Source organism: Eulemur rufifrons, chromosome 5, assembly GCF_041146395.1.
Source record: "Eulemur rufifrons isolate Redbay chromosome 5, OSU_ERuf_1, whole genome shotgun sequence".
NCBI classification, from domain to species: domain Eukaryota; kingdom Metazoa; phylum Chordata; class Mammalia; order Primates; family Lemuridae; genus Eulemur; species Eulemur rufifrons.
The window spans coordinates 53,788,015-53,794,413 of record NC_090987.1 but is presented as its reverse complement, the minus strand read 5'-3'; positions in this window follow the sequence as shown (position 1 = coordinate 53,794,413).

Genomic DNA, 6,399 nt, shown 5'->3' with positions numbered 1-6,399 from the left:
GGAGAGCGGCGCCTGCTGGCTGACGAGCGGATTCGGGAAGGTCCGCGAGGAAAGAGTATGAGGCGACATGCTGACCAGGCGCGTTCCCGACGGAGAACCGCGCGGAAAAGACTTGGAGAGGCGGCAGAATTGCGCCCTTGGCCCGGCTGTGGGGCCAGTGCGTGGTTCGGTGAAGACGTGATAGTAATTTCGGGAGGACAAGGATGTTGGACCCGGACATCCTGCCGCGGCGACTCAGGATAGAACTGATGGTGGCTGGAACCAGAGTGGCGGCCAAGGGAACCGAGAGTGGGGCAGGAAGACCTCGTTCTTGGTGACTTAAATGTAGGGGTGAGGGAGAGAAGGAGCCTAGATGCCAAGCGGTCTCTGTCTTGGACAGCTGGGTGACATTTAGAGAACGTGGTATTTATTTTTGTTGACTATATTTTGCGGGGATGGGCAAGGATGAGATGATAATATTTAGTTGCCGTTGAATACGTGATTTTCATGGAGATTTGTTGGTGGTGAAAAAAAAGAACGTGACCTGAGGTTTATGACGTAGGGGATTATTGGCCACCTTTTAGGGAGCAGTGTCAATGGCTTTATTTATGTGACACTACAGCATTCTGTTTGTGGTTTTATTGATTTCATTCTATAAACACTTACATGCCAGGCACTATTGTAGGGGCTGGAGAAGTAGCTGTGACAACCCTGCCCTCATGGAGGTTATCAGGTAGTGTTTACACAGTAAAGCTGTGCTAGGGGTTAAGGTGTGACAGGGGTGGGGGATTATTTTAAGTAGCGTTGGGGGAAATTCTTTTTGAGTAGGTAACATCTGAGCAGAGATTTGAATACAGTGAAGGAGGAAACTATGTGAATATCTGGGGAAGAGCCTTCGAAGGAGAGGGGACAGAAATCCTGTCTGGAAGGAGAAGTGTGCTTGGTGAGTTTCAGGCTTGGCAAGGCCAGCATTCTTGGCAAGGGCATAGTGAACAAGGGAGAGTGCGAGATGAGGTTGCAGAGGTAACTAGAAGCCTTGAAAGCCATTATAGAAATTTTGGATATATTCTGTGTGATGGGAAACCATTGGAGGGGTCTGAGCCAGAGTCACATGGCTGAGCATATTTTGATAGAATCACTGGTCAGCGTCTGGGAGAACAGACTATGGTGGGGCTAGAGGGGAACAAGGAAACCAGTAAGGAGGCAGCTACAGCAGATCAGGTGAGGGATAACCTCCCACAGTTACATAACAAGGCATTTGTTTTGAGAGCCTAGTGATTCTAAGATAATTAAGGGTTCTCGATGCCATGCTAAAGAGTTTGTATATTATGATGTCTTCAGGTAAACATACTAACTATATGCTGGGCACTTTTAAAGTACTTTATATTATTATCTAATGCAACCCAAAGCTATGAGGTTTGCACTATTAACAAATGGGAAAACTGAGGCACTAATACCTTAAATGCCTTGCCTGAGGTCCCACATCTAGTAAGTGGAACGAGGAGTCCTGCTCCTGCTGATAGAGGAAAGGAGCAAAGGTGTCCTCATTACTGTTTCCCAGGATGGCTGAGAGCTGAAATACAAGGGCCCATGTCTTCCAAAACTGAAAATAGTGAAACCTCCATTTGTCCTGGTGATACTATAGTCTGTTAGGAGTACCTAGCAGGTACCCTTCCACAGGCAATTAAACACACACACACACACACACACACACACACAAACCCACAAGAATTCAAACTGAAGAGAAACAGTGAAACCTCTGATCTGAAGCCTAGTACACTTTTTGTCTAGCCAGGACTCACACACTGACTTACTTAATTGTTCTGAGCACTTACCAGATCCCCCACCCCCACCAGCCCTCTGAGACACACACCAAGGATTCTCATTAGGATCCAGTCTCCTCAGAGAAAGGAGGTTGACATGTGGTCTGTAGGACACCTTGCCCTGTCTGTTCTCACTATTAATCATGGATATGCAAACGAACACTTACATGACCAAGATCTGCATCCCCGATCTGCTTAAATACCCTTCCTCAGGATAGTGGCGGCTACTTGCTAGTAGTTCCCGGTGTTCCTTTGTTGGGCCTTGCAGGGACCCTTGCAGGAGGATGTAATAAGATCTTCCTTTAGCTTCCTTTCCTATTGCTTCTTGACTTCCACTCCATGCTCGAATCATAGACCATGTAGAATTTCCTAAATGTACACTGCCTTCTTGCCATCATGCCTGCTCTCCCCTCTATCTTGCCATTTCTTCTCCTGTCTGTTCTGCACCCAACTGGTTCACTCCCATGGCAACATGGCTAGGAGCTCCTTGACAGCAGGACCAGAGGTCAATTCACAGAAGCTGAGCTATGCTAGGAGCTCAATAAATATTAGGTGCATGAATGAATTATGCTAGGAGTAGGAACAATATCTTTCTCATTCTTGTCACTCCAACATGCAGCACAGGCAAAGCACTCTTAAGTATGTTGACTGCAGGCAGGAATTGAATTGTGCCAATATGTGTATAGGAAGTAACCTACCTTGATTCTATTCTGAAGCATTCATCAGTTTTTCAGTCTCTTCCTCTCCAGATCTTTTGTGACTCTTTTTAGGAGCCAGAAGCAGTCCCCATGAACATGCAGGCGTTGGGGGCTGTGCATGATCTAGAAGGATACCTTATTCTGCAGCTCCACCTCTATTCTCCACAATCACAATCTAGGAGGGAACACCTTATTCTGCAGCTTCACCTCTATTCTCCACCAATCACAATCTAGGAGGGAACACCTTATTTTTCAGCTCCACCTCTATTCTCCACCAATCAGAGAACCCTGATTGGTACCATCTTAAAATGCCCAGATGCCCATTTCACAGAGCTCAAGTGGAGGAAATCACCCTATTTGAGTCTTTTGAGTGATGACCCACCCATAGAGAAAATAGTACCTTCATCACCCCCTTCTCTGTAATTCCAGAGGGCACTGTGTTTCTTGCTATCTTCGAAGTCATCCTACTGCATCCTAATTCCTGGTTTATTTCTGACTCCCCTATCATGAGCTCCTTTAGAGCTCTAAATCTCCAGCAACTACTGAGTAGGTGTTCAGGAAATATCGCATGACATATTGCTCATACCCATCAGTTTGCTGCACCCAGGACTGACTGCATGGGCAACGACTACATGGTAGCCCTTCTTCCTACCAGCTGACTGAAAAGGGGATGGGTACTTGGCCAGAAAGAGTGACTTGTGAAGCCTGTCTTAAAAAGATGATCTGGACCAACTGAGTTTCTTTCATGGAATTCTAGAATTAGGACAGAGAGACTAGGTGGTCAGAAGGGAGATGAAAGTTCACTAGATATGACCTTTCTCAAATGTGAGAGCTGATGCTGACATTTCAGGTCACGTGCAACTTTAATGGTAAGCAAAGGAAACCAACCACCACTGAGCCAATGGAGCAGCAAGAGCCCATGTGGTGGTGGTAGCAGTGGTGAAGGGTGAGGATGAAGAGAGGGAGAGGGGGCACACATATATCCTTGGCTGCTGGTGGTTTCCAGTTGCCATGAGGGCTGGCTACACCATATTTCATATCACAAAAAAACCTTTTTTTCTCAATACTACCAAAACTTCAGTTATACCTGAGAACGGACACTGAAGTGAAGGGATGGGCTTAACAAGAGGATTTAACAAGAGTCTTCTCTCCCAGACCCTTATACTCTGAATGCTCTTTCCAGTTGTTTCCCAAATAAACAGCATCCTTTCCCTTATTCCAAGATTGGAGGCTTGAGAAGAACGGGGTAAATCTTTGACACTGAGGTTCTCCACTCTTCACACACACACACACACACACACACACACACACACTCTGTCTTCTTGACTCAGCATGCAAATCCTGAGTATCCTTGACTATAGAGAAATATAAATTGTTGGAGTTAGAACAGGCAAAGAAGGGGAACGAAACACTGAACTGATCCTCAGAAACACAGATGTTTAATCATCTCTCTTCACTTAGTCTCCCTTCATATTTTTTTCTTATACCCCACCTGATCTCAAGAGATATAGATGGAGGAGAACAAAAGAGGCAGAAAAGAAGCAAAGGTAGAAAATAGGTGAAAATGATAAAGACAGCAGTAAAATAAAGGACCTAAAGGAAGGCACATGGCAAGAAGAGGGAGAAATGAAGGCATTGAAACCTAGGATGGATGCAATGACTCAAAATTAGAAGAATAGTAACCCTGAGGAGTCATATAGCCCAGAGACTGGGTTGCTGAAGGGCCAAAGAATTCATGGGAATGTCCTCCACTGCCACCACAAACATCTTCTGTACCCATTGTTTCCTGATTCCTTCCTTCTGTTGAAAGAGATTCCTACAGGCTCCACCTGTGCTCCAAATATTATTTTCCCACCTTTAGCTGCACATCCTCTCCTTCTTGCACCTCTGACTCTCCCATACCTCTTCTTTTCAATTATGAATTTACTCAATCCTACCTTAAATCATACAAACACACCCTTGCAGATCGTTGGCTGGCTCAATCAACACCATTCTCAACACCCCTTTTCTGTGCCTACTTCCACTATCGAGGCTAGATGGGCTAACTAGTTCTTTGTTCAGCCTCCCTTGCTCCCATGGAACACAGTTGTCATCAGTGAGTCTATTGACGGGCTTCTGGGAAAATGTTCCTGATAAAAGGCACTGATGGTGGTGGTGCTACCCACCCCCTTCTTCCTACCTTTAATGCAGGTATTTTACCCAAATCTATGGCTGCCATCATATGACCATGATGGAAACTCAATACATTAAATTATTTTGTCTGTGAACCAGTGCCAAGCACCTCCAGATTTATTTTGTGAGAAAAATAAGTCCCTATTTGTTTACACCACTGTTGACTGGGATTTCCATTTTTGGTCGGCCAAAGCTCTTCTGATAGATACGCCCTCTCTCAACCCCAGTCTCCTTCTACTTATGTTTCTAAACTTCTCCTGCCTTAGCAAAGCTGCTACATCCTTTTCAACATTAAACTCACTCTTCAACCTGATAAAATTTAGAGGTTTTAAATTATCTTTTTGTTTAAGACAGGGTCTTGCTATGTTGTCCAAGCTGGCCTCAAACTCCTGGCCTCAAGCCATCCTCCTGTCTTAGCCACCAAAGTAGCTGGGACTACAGGTGCATGCCACCACACCTGGTTTAAATCATCTGTCTCAAATCAATACCCAAAACCAAATGACATATTTCTGTATTACTTTACTCTCCATAGCATCTGACAATATTAACTATTTTTATCCCTGTGTTAAAATTCCCTTTTTACTTCTGAAGCAACACCACCTTCTCCTGGTTTTTCTTTTGGCTATTTATTCCTCTCAGCTTCTACTGTTCCCTGTCACCTCTACTTACCCACTCAGTGACAGCACTCTAGGCATATCCTTTATCACTGACCTACTTTTTCTTCTCTTCACTTGGATGTCCCGAAGAATCATCAGAATACCCCCAAACTGAACTCTTGCCCCACAAACTAGTCAGCTTTATGTATTTTTAATTATGCCACCCCTGTTCACCCAAATAAGAAATTCAAGTCATCCTCAACTCTTCCTTCTCCTTCAAGTGGACTTATTTAACCAGTTACCTAGTTTTCTAGATTCTGCCTCATTAATGCTTGAATTTTTCCTTTACTCTCCCACCACACTGCCACTTTATTAGTTTAGCCCTTAGAAAATAAGAATATTTTATTCACTTTGATTTTCTAATCATGTCCAGCACATATTTAGGACTTGGTAAATGCGTGTGAAATAAATGAAACCATCTTAACTACTGTTTAATAACCATAGATGTATAAAATCTCCCGATGATTGTTCTGAATGTTTTGAGTTGCAATGTTTTGTTAATGTCAAATTTTTTCCATGTCCACTAGTGTTCAGCTCCTCTCTTCTCCTTCTCACTTGATAGCCAGAATATGATACAAAGATATGTATTTATTTGATTCCTATGTACTTAAAGACTATATTTAAGTTATATTGTTTTCTAAATAATCAGCTTATTTAACAACAGTTTAATGATTGAGAACTCAAAACAGCATGCTAGTGCATTAATATCTGTACAATTATTCCATCACCTTGTAGAAACCAGCCTATGTTTCAGTGGAGAAAATAACAATGGGGGAAGGGGAGACATGGAAGGGCAATAGGAATTGGTAGAGGTAGAGAATTTGGACTCAAAACATTCAAGGAAACCAGACTGTGGAATAGGAACATCTAGACAACCTATATAACAGTAAAAGTTCAAGAATTTCCTAGCATTCATTATATTTACATGTTTGTAGCACTTAGAGCTAATAGGGATCCTGCAAATCTTCTAAATCCAAAATCACTTATTTACCAGATAAGAAAATTGTAACCTGGTGAAAGGAGGTGACTTATCCAGTTAGTGACAAATCAGAACTACATACCAGGTCTTTT